This window comes from Rattus norvegicus, chromosome X, assembly GCF_021556685.1.
Source record: "Rattus norvegicus strain SHRSP/BbbUtx chromosome X, alternate assembly SHRSP_T2T, whole genome shotgun sequence".
In the NCBI taxonomy this organism is placed as follows: Eukaryota; Metazoa; Chordata; class Mammalia; order Rodentia; family Muridae; genus Rattus; species Rattus norvegicus.
Window position 1 is genome coordinate 25,430,810 of NC_141554.1, and position 22,978 is coordinate 25,453,787.

The window sequence follows — 22,978 nt, forward strand, 5'->3', positions numbered from 1 at the left end:
GGTAAATAGATAATACTATGATTTCTTATGACTTCTTCAGATACCTTTACTGTTATTTTGCCCTTCTCCGTCATTGTTCTTCTGTGTTGACTCCCCCCCCCCGTCCAAGTTATCCTTAACCCCCATTCCTCCTCTCAAATTACATTTACCTTACTAAATTTGTCACTATTGCTCCCCCCGTCCCCCTGCCCATGGTCCATTTTTACTTGTATTCCTAATAATTTTCATTTTTATTTTACAATCTCATACACTATACTTACTATATTTGCATCATTTTCACCCTTGTCTCTTCCACTTAAAACTCTTTCTGCATTCTCACACTTGCTTTCAAATTCATGACTTCTTTTTATAATTAGGGTTGTTTTACACACACACACACACACACACACACACACACACACACACACACTTTAGTGTTGCTCTTATGCATATGAGATTCAGACTGACCACTTGGGATTTGATAGCCTGGTAGGGGACTTATCTCTAGCGAAGAAGGAGTCTCCTTCTCCTAGTATTAGTTGCCTGTAGCAGTTCATCTCGGTATGGGGTCTTGTGATACTTTCCCCATCTATGTTGACATGGCAACTGGTGTTGTCATTGTTCAGGCTTGTTTAAGCAACTGCATTATCGGTGCAGTCATCTGATCCTGGGATCTGAGGAGATTTTTTGATTACTGATTCAGTCTCATCGTTTGTTTTAAGGTATCCAGGTTTTCCGTGTATTGTTTGCTCAAGTTTGGTAGTGTAACATTGTTTTAATTATGTGTGTCTTTCATGCCACGGATTTGGTATGTAATAGTGCACTATGACCTGTTTTATTTCTACAACATTAGTTATAATGTGCCCCTTTTATTTACAAATTTTTAATTTAAAACTTAATTTTAGGGCTGGAGAGATGGCTCAGAGGTTAAAGAGCACTGACTGCTCTTCCAGAGGTCCTGAGTTCAATTCCCAGCAACCACATGGTGGCTCACAACCATCTGTAATGGGATCTGATGCCCTCTTCTGGTGTGTCTGAAGACAGCTACAGTGTACTCATATATAATAAAATAAATCTTTAAAAAATTTTAAAAAATGTAATTTTGAGATTTTCATACATGAGTACTGTATTTGCATCATTTCCACCCCTTGCCAGCCTCCAAATCCTCTTGTGTCCCTCATGCTTGCTTTCAAATTCATAACTTCTTCATTAATTAGTGTGTGTGTGTGTGTGTGTGTGTGTGTGTGTGTGTGTGTGTGTGAATACAACTTTCTAAGTCTGTTTAGTGTTGCTCATTTGATAGTTTTTCAGGCATCTGAACCTGGAGAAAGCTGATCCCCCCACCCATTTCTTAGCCATTAATGCTTGCAGCTCTTCATCTAGGCTTGGGGCTTTGTGAGATTTCTCTCCTTGTTGCTGTTTCAGCTGGTATTGTGCTTGCTTAGGTCTTGGGAATGAAACCACACTGTAGAGACGCCATGTGTGTAGCTTCTGTGTCATGTCTAGAACACATTGGCCCACAGCAGATGCCTTGATCCTCTGGCTCTTACGGTCCACTCAACTTCTCTTGGTTGTAGGTGCTGTGTTATGGATGCATCAGTTGGTGCTGGGTGCTTCATGATCAGTTGCTCTGCGTTTGGACCAGTTGTGGATCTCTGTTGTAGTCTCTATTTGCTGCAAAAATATACTTCTGCAATGAGGAATGAGAGCTACATTTATCTGTGGGATATGGATAACTATTTAAATGCATTAGAAATTCTGGTGGTTTAAGAAAGTGGCAATGGTTGGTTCTCCTCTAGAGTGCTTGACTGCACCAGTCATGGGTTTCTAGTACGAGGCATGATTTCCCTCTTGTTGAGTGGTCCTTCATCAAACTCAATAGAAGTCGGTTACTGTCAAGATATAAGTGCCACTACTGTACAAGTGGCAATATCTTGCCATTGCCGTTCTTGGCATTATAGTTGTTTAGGAATATTGCTTCATTATTTTCCCTTGGGAGTTTGCAGGGTACCTTTAAATACTCTGAAAGTCACTCCTCAGGGACAGGGTTCTATGTCAGTTACAGTTCTATTTCTCCAAGTCCTGTGTGAAGTCTATGATATCCTCAGCAATAGGGTTTTACCTTCAAGTTTTGAGAGGTAACCAAGGACAATTGCAATAACCTATATTGTTTGGGAGAATCTCTTGGGTTCTTCTGATCAACAACTAAAATGGATAGTGTATAGCTGCTCTTAAGGGAGCATTATCATCCCAAATGACATAACTTCATTTTGTGAATATATATATATATATATATATATATATATACAATTATTACACTATAAAGAGGGGAGTTGGAAGTTGGGTGAGAAGAGAAGGGTGGATGGATCTGGAAAGGATTGGAGGAGGGAGGGTGAATATCCACTACATTGTGTGAAATTCTCAAAGACCTAATAAAATATATTTGAAAAAAATTTAAATGCCCTTAAACTCACCCTGTGTACAGGCCGTAAACTTACAGTGCTAACCACAGAAACCAGAACGGTAGAAAGGGACTATGCAAGGTGAGCAAGGAATACTAAGCAGGGGACAAATGCTGTGAAGTGGGAAATGATAAAAGTGACAGAAGGTAATTGCAGAGGAGAAGGAGAGACCAATACAGAAGGAGGAGAGAAAAATAACACTAAGGGTGTATGAAAAAGCCATAAGGAATCCCATTACTTTTTATTTACCTAAAAGTACATGTAATATACATCTATATATATATATATATATATATATATATATATATATATATATATATATATATACCTATGTGGATACATATTTTTAATGAAGTTATGCCACTTGGATTGACATTAATCTCACAAGAGCCATAGGCTGTCTAACAAAAGTCCCAGTATTAATCACGAGAAATACCCTTTCTTTCTTTTAAATTTCTTTTTTGTTATTTTGTTTTATGTGTACGGCTGTTTTGCCTGCAAGTGTGTATGCACACCATGTTCGTGTCTGATGTTGCAGAGACCAGAAAAGGGGGTCACATTTGCTGAAACTGAAATCACAGATGAATGTGAACTGCGGTGCAGGTTCTGGGGATCAGATATGCATCCTCCGCAAGGGTAGCCAGTACGCTTAACTGCTGAGACATTTCTCCTACCCTATATTTTACCCTTTTTCAATATGCTTCCTCAGCTTTTTGGTCCTGTGCTGTTCTGTAAGTTCTGATTTAGAGTCTAGATTCCTCTATAGGTATGTTTGTCCATGGGTATCCATTAAATTGGTGTTTCGATGAGGGGATCAAGGCCGGAATTTGACAATTTTGACAATAGTATTCTTTCATCTATTCTTGTAAATATTATAGTTTTCATACTGTATATTTAAATCAAGACATGTGTTTCTTCCCATTTTTGTCTCATTTACTATTTCAAGATCCCTTGTGATTGCATATAAATTTTAGGATGAATATTTTAAAATGTTATTTAGGACCATGGTGGTTATTCCATGAATACGCAATTTGCTTTGGGTAATACAGACTCTCCCAATCCATGAAAATATGATGCTGCTTTGCCACTTCCTTGGGTTTTTAATTGCTTCCAGCCACAGTTTGTTCGCTTTCCTCAGTGTACATTACTTTGTAAGAATTCTTTATTGTAGGTGTTTATAGCCTAGAAGTAACTGTGTAGCTCTGGCTTATCCCACACTCTTGGTATTTACGCGCCAGCCTCCCAGGAGTGTAATTACAGGCATGCACTGCATATTCCATACAACCGGTGATTTGTCTTCTCAGGATGTTAGCAACGGGAATACAACTGCAACGGGCTCTTGTGGCCAGATAGTTTGCCTCTTATTTTGCTGTTTTAACATGTGTTTTTGTGGAGTCTTTAGGATTTTATATACATAAAATCATGTCATCGATAAACATATAGTTTATTTTAGTTTTTAATTTGAAAGCTAGTTCATTATGTCGGTTTCCTAATTAGTCCACATTTCCAGTGTTAAGTTAAATATATGTGGTGAAAGTAGCAATCCTTGCTTGTTTCTGATCCTTCCAATGAAGTTTGTCACCTTTAACTGATGGGTATTGCATTATCTGTGGTGTTCTCATATATGACTTTTACTATGCTAAGTAGCAGAAAAAGCTTCTTTTTTTAAAAAAGATTTATTTATTTTATTCTATATGCACACTGTAGCTGTCTTCAGACACACCAGAAGAGGGCATCGGATCTCATTACAGATGTTGTGAGCCACCATGTGGTTGCTGGTAATTGAACTCAGGACCTCTGGAAGAGCAGTCAGTGCTCTTAACCACGGAGCCATTTCTCCAGTCCGAGAGAACACTGTTATAAGTACTTAAATCACATAATTAGGGAGAGAGAAGATCAGCAATGTGTAAGTCAAGGACTCAAGAAAATTGATGATGACATGGCTCTATCCAAATCTGAAGGCCTGGAAAAACTAAAGCTCCAGCTTGGAGACAGAAAGCTGAGAAGATAAATTCTTATTTGTCCTCTCATTTGTTTTATTCAATGGAGTGGGTAAGCCCTACCCATACTGAATAGCACAATGTGTGTGCTTTATTTATTTGGCAATTCCAATGTTAATCTCATACAGACACCTTTTTGTCAGTCAAAGTAATACATGAAATTAGTAATTACACATCATATCAATAGAATGAAGAGTCTGGCACTAGAGAGATGGCTCAGCGGTTAAGAGCACCAGCTGCTCTTCCAGAGGTCCTGAGTTCAATTCCCAGCAACCACATGGTGGCTCACAACCATCTGTAAAGAGATCTGATGCCCTCTTCTGGTGTGTCTGAAGACAGCGACAGTGTACTTATGTAGAATATATGAATAAAATCTTAAAAAAAGTAAAAACCAAAAACAAAAAAACCCAAAAAACCCAAACCTACAGAAATACCTATCATGTTGTTTAATTGTGATGAATTTTCTCTACATTTTTTGTAAATCATATAAATTTATTGCTTTTCACATATTCAGTACTTGATTTAATTTGTATTTTTTCATTATGTGTTATTTCTTTTCATTTTTTGTGCGTATTCCGTGTGCGTGTTTGCGTGCATGCTCACGTGTATGAGTATGTGCACATGGAGCCACTGATTGCCACAAGGTATCTTTCACTGATCCCTCTGTCCTTTGAGATAGGGTCTCTCACTGAATCAGAAGCTTATCAATATGGTAAGAATGGCAAGCCAATGAACTGTACAAATCTGCTCGTCTCCACCCCGTTTTGGCTCCCCTACCAGGGTTGGGGTTAAAGACACATTTTTTTTACATGGGGTCTCAGGTTCTTATGTTGCATGATAAGCATGCTAACAACTGAGCCGTATCTCCAGCCACATAACTATTTTCTTTGTTATTAGCATGGACATTGCATATAATGAAGTTATGGTAACCAAATTTTGATGAATTCCTTCTCAACTTCAGTCATATTCAGATCTCAAGTACATTATCTAGTAACAAAGATTTATAGTTCTTTATATGTGGGTTTTCAGTGCAATGGAAAATTTAAAAGGTGAAGTTAAAAACCAACATTACAACTACCAATTTATATGATTGTCTATATATTTTCATTTACCAAAATCATTCCTAACCTTCACGTAGATTTGGATTACAGTAAATACTGCAGCCTTTTACTTCAATGTTAAGGTCTCCCTTCAACATTTTTTTGGGGAGCGATCTTACGGCAATTAGCTTCCCTAGCTTTTGTTTATTTGAAAATATAGATTTCTCTGGCTGGAGAGATGGCTCAGAGGTTAAGAGCATTGGACACTCTTCCAGAGGACCCAGGTTCAATTCCCAGCACTCACATGGCAGTTCATAACTACTAGAAGATCTAATACCCCCACATAGATATACATGTAGCAAAACATGAGTACACATGAAATAAAAATAAATCTTTTAAAAAGAAAATAGAAAGTTCTCTCTTGTTATAAAATGGCTATTTTCAGTGATTTTAAAGTTCTTATTTTATGTTTTTTTATTTCTTTCAGTACTCAGTGTGCAGTGTTCCGTGTGTGTGTACCTGTGTGCGTGTGTGTGCACGTGCGTGTGTATGTATGTATGTTATGTCATTCTTTGCTTCCTGGTCTCTAAGGTTTTTTTTTTTTTTTTTTTTTTTGCTTAAAAAAAAAAAGACCGATATTATCATTGGGGATCTTTTTAATGTAATCAATATTTTCTTTTTTGCTTTTAATTTTTCTCTTTTACTTTGCCCACCAGCTGTTTAAATATAACATGTCTCAATGTGAGCCCATGTTTTTCCTATTTGATTCCTGAGATTCCCAGATGTTCGGACTTATGTTTCTGCACAACCAGGGGGAATCTTTTGTCATCCTTTATCTCTCTCATCACCTCTGGAACTGCCTGGATGTATACACTGGGCCTCTCCATCATATTTCATATATTCCTTCAAATTTGCTCCCTTTATCTCAGTTCCATCAAATGCCTTCTTTCTAAGGTTACTTTAATTCCTTCTAGCTGCTCAATTAAATTGCATTCTATCTGCTGAATTGTGTACTCAACACTTTATCACAGTTACTAAGTACTGTATGCTCAGGTCCTGGAATTTCTAGTCCTTTTATCATTTTTGTTCCTTTTATAATTTTTTATTTCTCTTGGTTGATATGTTCATTTTATGTTATTTTAGTGAAAACCTTAGGACTTGTGCTTCTCTTTAGCCTTTTCAACATATTTAAGCTGCTGTGGGGCTGACTAAGGCACTTGATTGTCTTTCAGTGGACTGGAGTTTTGTTCCCTGCACTCATGATGGTTCTCTAACACCATCTCCAGGAGATGTTCTGGACTCCATGGACACCTGCACTGGTGTGCGTGTGCACACACACAGCTAGAAAGAAAATAAATTCCAAAAGAGAAAACTGCAGTTTTAAGGTCTTTGACTAAGTTAGGCATTGTAGAATGAGCTTCAGATCCCTGCACTGAAGAGTCTGAGCCCCGAGAACTGTACGTTTGAAAGCAATATATCCTGGGCTATATAATACAGAAGAAGGTCCTATATAAAAAAAGAATTTAAGAAGAATTTGACTAGATACTCCTCTGCCTATGTTTCTTCTTGGACGGTTTAATGATAACTTGATTTTCTTTCGATGATTGTGATGGGTCACTTTTTACTGTTGTTTTGTATATTTTATGGGGTCTTAAATGGATGAAAATTGGGCATTTAAGAGAACAACTATTTCTCTCAGTCTTCTTTAGATTGGTCCTGTGCCAAAATGGTCCCTCAATAGTTAGTTGGTCATGTTCTGTGTTCTTTCATCAGACTGTGGAGAAAATTTGGCATTATTAGTCTTTACTGTATATGCATCTCTCACTAGTTTTTGTTTTGTTTTTTGTTTTTTTGTGGGTTTTTTTTGGTACAGCTTTATGAAGCACAGACACAGTATGTGTCTTCAGTGGAGTCTCACCCAGTATATGATTCATACTTCAGGGTAGGCCCCATGCTCAGCAGTAGATGGCCAACAAAAAATCAACTTAATATTATTTTTGCAGACTTTTTTTAATCACCTAGTGCCTCGTTTGAACATTTTTGTTTTACTGGTCTTGTGTTTGTATATTTTGGTTTCTGATTTTTTTGTGGGGAGATAAGGAGGATCTTGGAGGAGTTTGTGAAGGAGAAAGGCATAATCAAAATATGTTGTGAAAGAAACTTTTGCAACAAAAATGCCAAACAAATATATCCCACACAATATATGTGTGTACATGTTATTTTACGTCTTAACTCTCCCAGAGTTTTATTCTACACTCTACTTATCATTTTACCTTTATCTATAATCTGCAGCCCCATTTGTCTCTAAAGGACTGGTTCTTTGTAGCTGTGCTAGGCAGTGTCCACTGCATCTTTCCACCCAAGATCAGATTAGGTGAAATAACGATCAGACCTTCAGGCAACCCTTTGGTAAGATGGAAAGCCACAACCAAGGTCCCCTGGACTCACCACTGGAATTTGTTGAGGGGAATTCAGAACTGTTCTACCATCTGCCCATTGTGGATGCTGGGAACCAAGCCTAAGTCCTCATCAAGAGCAATAAGTACTCTTAATCAATGAAGCATCTCCTCATCAAAAGGTTTTGTCATGATTTCTGACTGCGTTTTCATTTGCATGGCTGATGGCTTAATATAATCAATACTTTTCCTCACAGTTATTGGCCATTTATACTTCTTCTAAGTGTCTGTTGAGTTTACCCATGTGTATATTGGCTGGATTATCTGCTTCTCCAGTGTCTACTTTCTGATTATCTTAAAACTTAAATTTTCTCTAATTCTTAGAAAACCTTTTTTATTAAACATTTTTGTTTATATTTTCCACCTGTTATTTCCAAGTTTTACTTTGCTGTTTTTCTAGTTTTCTTTTTAACTATCTACTCTAATCTTTATATTCTTTCTCATAGTAGTTATTTTCCCAGCAAACTAATTTCCCCCCTCAGTTTGCTTTTAATTTTAATAAAACATGTTGTCTTGATTGTCTTCTCTTTCTTCTTTCTAAGTATAAATTTTTCCTTAGCACACTTTCTGTAGCATCTTTTGGGGGTTAATATAGTGTATGTTCATTTGTATCACTATTTTCTACATTTTCTACTATTTTCTACATTTTCTCCTCATTTTCTTCTCGGATCTGTTAGTTATTTAACCTAGTCTAGCTACTTGTGCCTTTCTATAGTGACCTCTAGGCTTCTACAAGGTCCCAAATCCAGAGCCTTGTCCTAGTCTTACCCCTTTCTCCTGTGCTGTAGCCTACAGCTAGGCTCCCACACAGAACTCTTACAGCTACCTACACCATCCTGCTTCATACTCAGACTTTCTACACCTCTACCAGTCTAGCCTAGTGAATACCCACGTGATCTTTAATATCACATAAACTGGGTATGGAAAATTGGTGAGAAGCTTCAGCTGAAGCAGCAAAACTTGTGTTTGTCAATGTAATGTACCAAAGTTGCATGAATTTGGAGGACCTCTGGAGTGGTAAATGGGAGGATTTGGAGGGAGAAAAGGGGAGGGGGAAGTGCTGTGATTAAAGTAGAAGCTCAAAAATGGACAAAAACACATTTACACAAACCAAAAAGACAGACCCACAGTCTTCGACTTACAAGATGATGGGAGATTTTAACCAAATGAGTGAGTTAAAAACTTACATGGATGGAATTGTAGAAATCTGGGTAGAGGGTATTTTGTGAGGGTGACCAGTATGCAGTATTTACACTTGTATAGTTGTTAAAAAACAAACTTGATAAAAAAATATTGGAACTCAAAGTATATTTTATTTCTGCTAAGAAAAGAAGAGAAAAAGACAGCTGTTGCTAGACCTGGAACATTTTGGAAGAGCATTAGCAATTGGTTTGCAGGTAGAGTTTGGACAGCTTTGACCAAGCAAACTCAAGAAAGCCTAGAAGGCTGCAAGTAGAGCTTCAGGAGTGACAGGTGACATTCAGGGGATCAAAATGCTGACTCATAACAGCAAGCTGATGAGATCTCGGGTAATGATGAGATCTCTGACAGAAACTGTCCTACAGGCCACTCTTTTTACACTGTGGTCACTAATCTGGCGGCATCGTGTCCATTTCTGAAATTTTGTAGGAAGCTGAATTTAAAGCCAATAGCCTAGTTTATCTGCTGGAGGAAACTGCCGAGCAAACTGGCAGCAGCCTGGACATTACAGTCTGCTTCTAGTAGAATTGACAGAGTCAGGAGCAAAAATGATTCAGGGAGGAATGGTACAAAAACTTGCAGTTTATTAAGAAAGTAAACACAAAGAAAGTACTGGTCATCTAGGTGGTCTTAGTTACTTTTCTTGCTGCTGTATTAAAATACCCTGACAGTAACAACTCTGGGGAGAAAGCATTTATTTTGGCAAACACTTTGAGGGGACAATCACCCATGGCAGGAAAGCTGGTGGCAGGAGCTCATCAACACATTACATCTACAGTCAGGAAGCAGAGAATGATGAACTTTGGTGTGTAGCTGCCTTTTTCCTTCTTGTGCAGCTGAGGACACAGGCTCGGGAATGGTGCCATGGGCGATTAAGTTGGGTTTTCTCACCTCCATTAATTTAAATCACAGTAATCCCTCACAGGCATACCCAGATGCTTGTCTCTTAGTTGGTTCCAGATACTGTCGAATTGATACTTAAGACTAACATCACGGAGGGTACAGTTGCAGTCATTAGTGCCATGAAAAATTAAAAGTTAAAATACATCAGCTTGGAAATTTAGAATGCAGATTTCTATACACATAACAGGTCGTGTGCTAGGAAAATCAATGTCATGTTCAATGAAACACAAATTAGTTTCTGTGAGAGACACAGATTGAGGATAGTTTTTCATAATAAAAGAAAGCAAGTGTTTTGTAATCACAATAGGAAATACTCCTCAAAAGTGTCTCAGGAATTAGGAAGGTATAATAAAAGGCACAAGTTTATTGTAAAAGAAGGAAATTATCTAAAATTACCTGGGTGCTTTTTTTTCCCCACAAGGTTGTCTTCTTCCTGGTTTTTCTTTGGTGAGAAAGTAACACAATTTGAAAACTGACTGTGGTTGAAGCATGCTTATTTGTCTGCATAACAATAAAATATTTTTTATTCTTTGAAAAGGTGATATTCTTATCCAATGTATATTGATCATATCTGCCAACCACTGCTTCCCCTTCAAAGGCATAGGGTACTGTGGGCCTGTAGTCACAGTAGCAGGTGTCAGAGGCGGGCCTATACTTCATTACAAACAGGTAGCAAAGAGAGACCAGAGGCCCAGAGACAAGATTTCTCTTCCAGGGTGCTTCCCCATGGCTATACTACTACTTATTTACCTACCTACTGAAGTTTCTAGAACCTTCACCAACAGGCTAGGGAGCAAGTCTTTAGGGGAATACTTGATATCAAACCTTAATGCATGCTTTTGCAAAATGTTTCCCAGGAAGGTTATCTATCTCTGAGAAAGTCCCAAGAGATTCAAAACTAAATCAGGCCCTTGAACTAATCCAGGAAGGTGGCAGACAAGTCATAGTGAGCAGTCACATCTCTCAGTGAATTTGGCTAACTCTGTCCCTTCTGGCATCAATAAGACATAGAAAAAAGTGGATAACCATCACTGTGGCCACTACTTGATTGTAGAGGTAAAACATCATAGGGAAGATCAAATGTCCCAGTAACCTAGCATAAATGTTTTCAGATTTGCTTCATTAATAACTCACCTGGTAGTTTTTTTTTTTTTGAAATTTTTAATCCTGATGTTTGTCCCCTTCATATATGGTTACATCTATAAAAGCGCAGGTCCTTGACACCCCTACATCACACATTAATTTAAGAAAGATTTCACATTGTTCAGAAGATAAAATAATTTTCTTCTGAAGCTAAACTAAACGCTCATTTCTTTCATAAAGTAAATGTAGTCTATCTGAGTATATACTGCTCATTGTCTACAAGACACAGTAAAGTCATGGGGCTAAGTGGGATACTATGGAGATCCAACAGAAGTGTTCTTCTGTTGCCTTCACAATGTGAATCAGCAACATATTGATTTGATCACTTCTTCTGCTAAGAACTATAAGTACATCCCTGAAGCCTTGTTGTAGAAAATAACTCTCACAGGATGTTGTTGAAACTTTATAACTCTTGACTTAATTCCTGAGTTCTGAAGTACATCAATACAGGTCAAAATGTACTTATTGGTGTTCACTGGGAATTAAAGTGACCATTTATGGGCACTATCTCTCACTTGCTCAAGAAGGGGACCAGGAGCGATGCTTTTTTTTTAAAGTTTGCAGTAGTGGGAGGATGTGTGGGGGTTAGTCATGGGGAAGTAGGAGTGTACTAGAAGGGATGGAGTGGATATTATCAAGATACATTGCATATGTATGAAATTATCAAAGAATAAATGAATTTTAAAGAGGAAAACCTGTGCAGGCTGTGCCTGTACATTACCATTATCTGCCAGTGACTGAAACTTACAACTATTTTTAAATTTGGAGGGCTAGAAATGTGTTTAAATTGGAAGAGCTTTCACCTAGCATTATATGGAGACCTTAGTTCAAACTGAAATACCACATAAACCATAAATGAGAAATGCTGTTACCTTGGCACTCAGAAGGTGGAAACAGGAGGGTCAGGAGTTCAAAGTTATCCTTAGATATATAGCAAGTTTAAGGGCAGGCTGAAATAGATGAGATCCTGTCTAAGTTTTGTGTAGTAAATGACATATTTATTATTGGGTCCTGTGTGGGAGCCTAGCTGTTGGCTACAGCATAGGAGGACTAGGCTTTTCCCTCTTTCAAGTAGGGAATAAAGAATGTTTGAGGAGGCAGTTAAAAGCTTCCAAAGGGATAGATTAAACTAAAAAAATAATGATTCAAAGAGCATGAAAAATTGGTGAGAAGGTTCAGTAGAAGCAGCAAAACTTGTGCTTGAAACTGTACCATGTGAAAACTGTGAGAATCTGCGTGGGGATTAGATCACATCATTGTCAGAAGTCCAAGGATATACAGAGCTTGGCCAATCTTTCATAAAAGCTATTCCCATAGCCTTAGATGTTGATGAATGATTATGTTTGAAGGGGGTAGCCTCAAAGAAAATTAAACATGAATGAACTGAAGACTATTTTCTGTAATACATAAGTTCTGTATGAATTGATCAACAATTTATATGATGGGGAAGGACACACTAGGGAAGGTAGATGACTTGTTCATAATGCACAAAATGTGAATACAATTTAAACACCCAGTGGATGAATGGATAAATAACATAAGCCAGGCACAGAAAGATAAATATAGAATATATAAAAATATTGAAGCTAAAATAGTTGATCTTACAATAGAAGTTGGGAATAGAAGAGGGGTTATGAAGAGAATATGTTGTTGAACGGTGAGGTGATATTGGTCAAAGGATATGAACTTTCAGTATCTAATGATGGTGAGTAAGCTCAAGAGATTGATTGTGTATATAGTGGCTATAATTAACAATACATTATATATTTGAAAATACCAACTCAGTGAATGTTAAGGATTCCTGTTACAGAAGTGATAAACCTGGGGGTAATAAATTACCAAGAGCTAGTCATTTTACAATATATGTATGTAATATATATTTATATTTCAAAACATCATGCTGTATACATAAGCGTCATTTTTAATCTGTGGATTTGAAAAAAATGTGATTAAAATGACCTAAGGATACCTAATTCCTGTGAAGTAATTTATTCATATACCCAGTATCTGTAGCTACATAATAATCATAATGGCTTAAAGCAATGCTTATTTATTATTCCATTCAATTTGAATCATGATTTTAAGCATGCCTTAATGAGTTCCTCTGCATCAAAGCTTTATCAGACATTAGTGACTTAATGACCAGTGCATAAGGCATGAAGTTTGTTTTCAAAAGGTTTAATTTGTTGTAACCTGTTATGGCCTCAGTTAGTTGCTAATTTTTGTCCACAAGATACTTGCATTTCCTTGTGAAGATGTAGACCTCTCTATAGGATGACACACAGTAAGACAAAGTGCTTCTGCTGAATGAGCAAATGGGAGATCAGGAGACTGATCATGGCAGAAGCCACAGTCATATGCTAATCTTGGAGTTGGTATCCCATTATTTCTGACATTAGAAGCAAGTCGCCAGGTCAAGCATATATTCAAAATAAAAAAAACCATATAGAATATGTCTAATGTGAGATGGAATCATTGGAAATGATCAAATAAACAACACCATCATTTAGCCTGCCTTCCAGAGCTTCATGGTGAAATGAAGAAAAGATTTGTACTAGATGTGCATTGATTAAGACAATTCTACATCAGTACTTAATGTCAGAACTTCTGGCACAAAAGTACACTACTATGTTGTCAATGAAAGAAGGCATTACCTAGAGATTAGATTATGTCTTCCAATGAAGAAAACATTTGCAAAAGGATAGAAGTCTCTTAATTTATCAACTCTGGTTATTGTCTTCTGGGAGTGCATCAACCCTAATGCAAAAATGGAACATCCTCTCCTGTCCCATGTCATGAAGCAGACTTTGTTGGATATTCTTGTAAGTGATATATCACTCAACTCAAGAGTCTAGTTCTATCCTCATACCAAATGACAGTATGACTTAATTTTCATATTCATATCATTTATTGAGTAGTATCTTCTGAATTGTGTATCATATTTTTATTCAAATGAAATCTTAGCAATTGTCCCACAGATAAAGTTTCAATGTGTCAGACAATAATAACATTTTTTATAAATATATTTAAAAAATCACCCGGAGTTGCTCAGTCTGTTGTGGAACCTGGTGTGCTGAGATGCTTACTAAGAATGTCTGGGTCCCCATGAAACCCTACTGTACCCATATTTATTGCAAAATTTGGGTAGGAATGGGTTAACGACCGCATCTTTTATAAAATAAGGACTACTTTGAAAAGCTCCAGTCCTACACCTTCCTATGGGCATCATTATCCATTATCTGAGTCAACTCAACATGAATTGTATCGGGTAAACTTAAGCAAACTGTGTTAGATGAAAAGAAGGAAGGTTGCTGTATATTTATCTAAGTATCATTTACAATGTGGCATCAATAAATTGGTATCTAAGAAGAAAAAAATTCATGTAACATTATAGGTAACTAAGTATGTGGTACATAACTTGAGGCTGGAATTACTTTTTGGAACTTTTAAAAATTATATACTAAATTACAAAGTAATGAGCTTCACTGTGACATTGTCTTCTACAAAAGTATAGAGAGTCTGAGCAGTTGCAGTGGTGGCGCATGTCACTCTAAAGACAGATGCAGGCTGATCTCTGAGTTCAAGGCCAGCTCAGTCTACAGGGCAAGTTCCAGTATAGCCATGGTTACACAGAGAGATTCTGTCTCTATAAAAATTATAAAGTATATATAATCTTAGAAAGCCAACAAAGCTAAAAAAATGAGTCGACAATCACAATTCATGTATTTTGGGATAAATTTTAAAATATTTACACTGATGACATTTTGAAATAAAAATTTTTTCTTTGTGGTAAGATTGTGTCATTTACAAGAGAAGTAGATGCTAGTAGAAATTATCATATTAAGTGAGTTTACTCAGACTCAGTAAGACAAATGTCACATTTTAAAATTGTTTTGTGATCCAGATTTTTATCTGGAAATCTGAAATAATGTATGAGCATATGGCATGGAATTAGAAGCCAAACTGTTGATGAATGAAAGGGACTAATGGGAGTAGGAAGTGACAGGAATGGGCACAACAGTGGAAACAAGGACATGGTTAAAGTGTATGTGTCAGCTGGAGGATGGCTCTGGCTATACAGCACCCACTTTGCAAACATGAGGACTTGAGTTTGATGTTCAGAATCTACATAAAAACTCTGAGTATGAAGGTGTATGCTTCTAATCCTAGTGCTGGAGAGGCAGAGACAGGAGAATTCTGAGCCTTTCTAGCTATCCATTCTAGCTGAGGTTCAGACCAATGAGAGACCCTGCTTCAAATGTGGTGGATGGAAATCTTGAAAATTACTACTAAGATTGTACTGTGGCTATCAGGTGCACATACACTCACATACATGTGCAATATACATAATTACACACACATATATACATACAAGCACTCAAATATGTACACATTCATAAAAAGTACATTATCAAAAAACAAATGACATCATATCTTGGTGTGGGTGTAGGGGAAAAGGAAACAACCTATGTACTGCTTGTGGTAGTGCAAATTAGTGAAAACACTATGGATATCATTGTGGAGGTTTCTCAAAAAAAATGAAAATAGATCTAACATATGATCCAGCTATATCACTCTTGGGCATATACCCAAAGGATGTTTATATATGATTGTAGAGATACCCATTCATCTATATTCATCGCTGTTTTACTCACAATAGCCAGGAAATGGAAACAGCCAGGACATCCATCAATTGATGACTTGGTAATGAAAATGTGGTACACAATGGAATATTATTCAGCTGTTAAAAAATGAAATCATCAGGTAAACGAATGGAACTGAAAATAATCATTTTGAATGAGGCAACCCAGACACAGAAGGATAAATATCATATTTCTTTCATTTCTGATATTAGCTTTGAATATTTAGATAGGTGTAGTCCATTTGGAATACCCACAGAGGTCAGGAATTTAGCAAGGAACCATTAGAAGGAGGGGTTTTCAAGAGAAGGGAGCTAGAACACAGTGGTATAAAAGGTTAGAAGTGTATAATGGAAGATGAAATAGGAAATTGTAGTAGAACATGGGAAGGGAGGGGAGAGGAAAGGATATGATGAGGGATAACTAACACTAGATGCCTTGTGAAAAAGCCATAAAGAAGACTATTACTATAGAAGCATCATTATATAAATATACTACACACATCAAAGTTTTATGAAGTTACCTTACAACAGAGGTATAATACCCCAACTAGACATTTTATACCAACAAACAAAACTTCTAGTACCAGGAATAGGTTATCTTCTTTTGAGTTGTTGTCAATGGAGTGTCACATAGACTACCCCAGAATAGCAAACAGTTGCCAGTACTCTTGACTACCCTCCAGAACTAGATGATTAAGACCAGACTATTGTAAACACCACATACTTGAGTCACAGAACATGGAGAAATCAAACTGGTACTCACCTGGAACCTTCAATTCTACTGGTTAGCTTTATGGCACTGGAATGTGCTATGCATACTGCTAGAAGAGAAAAATAATCCACAGCACCACCCATTTGTAAATGCTGCAAACTAAACGGACTGATCTGACCAGATATGCCCTCTGGTACAATGGGGGCACTAATGTTTATGAAAGTAACAACCACTTTCAGATTGGATCTAAGGCCTGGTCCGTGAGATATAATCTATACCTGACACTATTAAAGGGGCCAAAATTCTGTGGATAGATAGGTCATCAGCCCTAGGGGAGAACCCAATACTATTATTCTGCTAAATGGACACACTATCAACATAATACCTAGTAAGTTATTTTGCTATATCCATAGATCAGAGCTTTTCTCAACCCTCATCATAGAAGCTTCTCTCTATAGTAGATATCAGTTAATACACTGAGACTCCTAGGTCAATGAGCAGAGAATAAGAGACTGTGTGGTGTTAAGGCCTAAATGGAGCATGTTCCTGTTCCTCCTCCTCCTCCTCCTCCTCCTCCTCCTCCTCCTCCTCCTCCTCCTCCTCCTCCTCTTCTTCCTCCTCCTCCTCCTCTTCCTCCTCCTCCTCCTCCTCTTCCTCCTCTGCCTCCTTCCCTCTCTCTGTCTCTGTTTCTCTGTGGTTCTGTCTCTCTGTGGCTCTGTCTCTCTGTGGCTCTCTCTCTCTCTCTCTCTCTCTCTCTCTCTCTCTCTCTCTCTCTCACACACACACACACACACACACACACAAACACACTCACCAAAGCTCAGGTAGATATTTAGGTAGAAATAGATGGAATTAGTATGATTTGATTAACATTAATGAAACAGTATTTTCCAGATACACCAGAGCAATTGTACATATTAACTCACAGCACTTGTGACAGTCTGCCCAAGTTCCAGCTAGACAAAAATCCCAGAACAAAGATAGAAAGGCAGGCACAAAATCCTACCACTAATGGACCCCTAGTATGTGACTACATACTAGTGCAGATTCTAATCCCAAGACAAGCTAGGCAACACAAACTAGACTTTACAGAGAAAGATGAAGAAGGAGGAGGAGGAGGAGGAGGAAGAGGAGGAAAAAGAGGAGGAGGAGGAAGAAGAGGAGGAGGAAGAGGAGGAGGAAGAGGAAGAGGAGGAGAAAGAGGAGGAGGAGGAAGAAGAGGAGGAGGAGGAAGAGGAGGAGGAAGAGGAGGTGGAAGAAGAAGAAGATGAAGAAGAAGAAGAAGATGAAGAAGAAGAAGAAGATGAAGAAGAAGAAGAAGAAGAAGAAGAAGAAGAAGAAGAAGAAGAAGAAGAAGAAGAAGAAGAAGAAGAAGATGACGACGACTCAAAATTGAATGGGAAGTTGGGGGAGGGAATATGAATATGTTCTAAATGCATTGTATGAAATTCTCAAAGCATTAATAAAAATATTATTTAAACAAGTACATTCTCTAGTTGTATGAAAATGTCCTCATGGAGCTGAGTGGATATGGAATGTGTAAGAACACTTTCTTTGAAAACATGAGTAACTGAGTTCTAACAGTAAAAATCCAGGCATGGCCATCACACCTGTAACACCAACACTGAGTGGAAGAAACAGGTAGGTCCTAAGAGCTTGCTGGCTAGCAAGCCACCTTTGATGAAAGGGCATGTTATTGGTTCAGTGAGAGACTCTGCCTTAAAAAATAAGGAAGATATCAATGACTTCCTCTGGCTTCTTGTCTCGCATGCATTGGTACTCATCCCTACCCTCATGTGCATGCACTACAAAACCACATGAAAACATTCAACAAGAAAATTACTTTATGAAACTCAATGCTGTGTACAATGAATAGACACCAATAAAACATTAAATTTACTAAAATACTAAAATTGAGTCTGGGGATCCAGATAAGTCAATAAAATACTTAATTAACATGTATGAAACTGGGGGTTTGATCCCAAGCAGCACATTAAACAATAAAAAAAAACATCAATTTACCAAAAAAAAAAATGCTGGGGTGGCCATACCCATAATGCCAGCACTAGGAGTAGAGACAAGAGGATCAAAAGTTCAAGGTCCTCTTCATCTATCTAGCTGGTTCAAAGGCCGCCTGGGATATATGAGAAGAAAAGGTAAAAGATGAGCAGAATCTACATAATGAGCTAAAGTCAGTCTAAAACAACTGCAAAAAACAATGAGTCATTCCAAGAATCCAAAAGGATGGAAACCCTGTAAGTCTTATTAAAGTTCGGAATGGTCTTTTGTGATAAAGATGTGCTGCCAATGACCGGCAAACTGGCTACAAAGATACTATGCATTGGATGTGTTGATCAACTAACTTCATTCTAAGTCATGCTTTATATTTCTGGATGATAAGGCTGAAGCACAGCAAAACTTATCCATTGTCTTATACAAGGGGACTACATTCCCCTCAATACTTTATGTTGCACCCCTGAATTCAGAACATATTCACATATATGTGTCCACATGAATATACATGTAAAATAGATTCTCACAAAGATTTTGCAAGTTAAAAGCATAAAAGAGAAAGTTGTATACTACCTCTCTATATATACCATTGAAACATCACACCTCAGTAGACTCTAGCAAAGTAAGCCTGAATCTTATACAACGTGAAGATACTGCTTTAAGCAAGATGTATGAAATTGTAACTACGAAATTAGATTCATCGGTTAATTTTTATTCACAATGAAACTCACTATAATGCCTTAGATTGTTTTTATTGAAAAAATTTTGAGCCAGACTTAGTGGCACATACCTTTAATCCCAGTACTCAGGGGCAGAGGCAGGACAATCTCGAGTTTGAGGCCATCCTGGTCTGTAGAATGAGTTTCAGGACAGCCAGGGTTACATAGTGAGACCGTATCTCATAAAGACATTGATTAAAATCTAATTACATCACTTCCCCCTTCCCTTTCCTCCATTTAGCTCCTCCCATGTCTCCACCCTCTAATCACTTTCATATCCTTTCCTTATTATTGCTATATATGTACAATGTGTACAAATATACAAATAAAAATTACTGGCTAAAAAGCATCATAAACTGTCATAAAACCTATATTCAATACATTTTCTGTAAATTTTTATTTTGCATGTGTTAGCTACTGCTCTTTGATTGCTTCATATGAAAAGGATAATTTTAAGTTATTGATAATTGAGATATACCAAAAATGAAAATTCATCTATGAGTACATGCTGTAAATTAAACATGTATGCTTCATGAAGGCAGAGACTACAATGAATTACTTTCCACCAATTTCTACTTTAAAAAGGCAAAAAGTAGTTCATGCACAATTAGTTTCAAAGTCAGCTAGTAAAATGACAGCCAAGTTTACACAAAATACATGAATATCTATGTATTCATTTGCAAGTGAACATGCGTTGTATAATGTTGCATATAAAAAGTGGAACAATGGTTATGCATAATTGAATAATCTATGATATGTGATAAAGAGAATCTTCAAATTAAAATTATCTATATCCATATTTATATCTATCCATCTATCTATCTATCTATCTATCTATCTATCTATCTATCTATCTATCTATCTATCTATATTTCGATATATCCTGACCCCAGCCTTCTTTCCATCAACTCTTCCCAGATCTACTCCCATTTCTTCTCTCCCCAGATCCAGATCCACTGCTCTTCTATTTGCCTTCAGAAAAGAACATTTATTTATTTTTTAAAATAAATTATTTTACCTTCCTCCACATTTTTGTTTTTTGTTTTTGTTTTTGTTGTTTCCAGACAAGGTTTCTCTGTATCCCTGGCTGTGCTGGAACTTACTTTGTAGACCTGGCTGGCCTTGACCTCACAGGGAGCCACTTGTTTCTGCCTCCCTAGTGTTGGTGTGAAAAGCACTTTTCTTAACTTTTAAATGATAAATTTGATCCTAGCTTCACAGGGCATTTTCACACATAGACATCGCTATTCTTTGTTCTTCCTCACATTACTTTCTCAGTGTCCTCTCCCATTCCCCTGATCTCCATGGTTAGCTGTCTTCTCCTTTCTCCCAAGCAGCACTTACTGACTTCTACTTTGTGTTATATTCATTTCATCTCCCTTATTCTTTATGCTCCATTTTGACCTTGATGCCACCCCCATGCACAATTATAATCTTGGTGGTGTAATTTGAGATAAACATGCAGTATTTCTCTTTGAATCTGTCAGATTTCACTCGATATAATGATCTCTAATTTTGCCCTTAGTTTTGCCAATGCCATGATTTCATTTTTCTTTCTAGCTGAAACCTTTTCTACTAAGTGTATATACTACCTTTTCTTTAACCATATGACAATGGATGGACATGTATAAGAGATTTCTAAGCTATTGTGAACAGAGTGGCAAAAATGGACATGAAAATATCCTTGGATATATGTAGTATATGAGATATATGAGTAGTATAGCTAGATCACATGATAGCTCTATTTCTACTTAAATAAAGAATTCTTTTTTATCTTATATTTATGGTGTTTTGCCTGTAAGTATATCAGCGATCAGAAGAGCACATCAGATCTTCTGGAACTGGAGTTATTAGACAGTTGTGAGTTGCCATGTGGATGCTGGGCATTGAACCTAGGTTCTCTAGAAGAGTAGCCGATGCTCTTAATTGCTGAGCCATTTTTCTAGCCTCTAATTTCTAGCTTTTGAAAAAAAACCCTTTACACTTATACTAGCATAGGAAATGCATGCAATGTATTGCATACATTGATATGGTTTGCATGTATAACATTTGTTGTCCTTTGCTTTCTTGGGGTCTTCTGTCTAAGATGAGATGAAGTCCCAAAGCAGCTCTAATTGGCTAACATTTTTATTGATAAATTTTATTTTTACTTTCTAAAATTAAAACATAATTAATCGTTCCCCCTCCTTTTTCTACTCATGACACCTTAACAATATAGATGCCTAACCAAGACCCAAAGCAGGCTGACACTAAGAGACATGCAAAAATGTAAGGGGGAAATCTCACAGGATCCCACCCCTAGACAAAGAACAAACAACTGCCCAGACAGGGAGAATTAGTCTTCTGCAAGTATGAGTCCCTTAAAGTAGTCAGTCCAGAAATAATATAGAAATTAGCCCCAGGTTCTATTTAACCGAGTTTCATGTACAACAAATGAAGAATGTCAGCACTTAAGAATACACATACTATATTAATAACAACATTTGGCTGTTGTTGGGGGGCTGGGGCTATAACTCAGTAGTAAAATACTTGCCTAGCATGCAACAGGTCTTGGGTTCAAATACTTGTAAGATCCTAAAAGGAGAGAAACATTTAAACTTGGGGAATCTTGTAGAAGAAGAGGAAGGAGGATTATAGGAACCAAGAGGGGTCAAGGATAATACCACAAGAAAATTCACAAAATTGATTAATCTGGCTCATAGGGGCTCAGTAGCTGACAACCAGGGAGCATGCATGGGACTGACTCTCTGCACATATATTACAGTTGTGTAGCTTGGTCTTTTTGTGGGACTCCTAATAGTGGGAATAGGGGCTATTTGATTCTTTTACCTGCTTTTGGTATGTTTTTCCTCCTACAGGAGGCCTTAAAATGAGGACAGATGCCTAGCCTTCCTGTACCTTGATATGTCATGTTTGGTTGCTATGCATGGGAGGCCTTCACTTTTCTGAAGAAAAACTGGAGAAGGATAGTGGGACAGATGGGAGGTGGGGACTGGGAGGAGAGGAGAGAGGGGAAACTGCAGGCAGGATGTAAAAAAAATCAATAATGATAAAATAAGAAAAAAAACCCTACTTTTAAACAATGGGTTCTAATTGGCTAACTTTTCTAAACAGTTTTTCAAATGCTTTTTGCTATTTTATATCTTTTGAGAACTGTCAGTTTAGTTCATTAGTCCATTCAACAGATATTGTATGCTTAATTTTCCAGTTTTTATCATATTCTATGTATTAATCCCCTATCTTGTGTATTGGGATTGTAATTCTAGTTATTAATCCCTTGTCTGATATATCTTCTCCCTAATTTCTTTCATGGCAAATTAATGATTGATATATAGAAAAGCTACTTATATGCATGTATTGTGTTTGTATGCTGCTGAAAGGATATGTCTGGTCCAAGTTTTGTGGTTGTGTCTTCAGGGTCTTTTAAATATTGATCACACCTTCTTTGGATATGGATAGTTTGATGTCTTCATTTTCTATTTCTGTATCTTTTATTTCTTTTCTTATAATTATTTTTCTGTAACTAGAAACATCAAGACCACATTGAATAGCAGTAAAGAGAGTGGACACTCTTGTCTTCTTAATGCTTTTTGGAGGAAATACAATTTCTTCCCATTTACTATAATATTTACTGTAAGTCTGTTATTTCTAGTCTTTATTATGTTGAGATGTATCCCTTCTATTTCGTGTTTCTTGAGGGTTTAGTTGT

General features: G+C 37.1%; 1 protein-coding gene across 1 annotated transcript in view; it reads right to left on the reverse strand.

Annotated features, from left to right (window-relative positions):
• Foxr2 (forkhead box R2) overlaps positions 1-22,978 on the reverse strand; it is a 108,831-nt gene that overhangs the window by 38,242 nt on the left and 47,611 nt on the right. The window contains exons 3-4 of the mRNA XM_087599571.1: positions 15,839-15,924; positions 10,437-10,482 (exon numbers count right to left, since the gene is read on the reverse strand). The gene's annotated coding sequence lies outside the window, so the exon portion shown is untranslated. The remainder of the gene's footprint in view (positions 1-10,436; positions 10,483-15,838; positions 15,925-22,978) is intronic.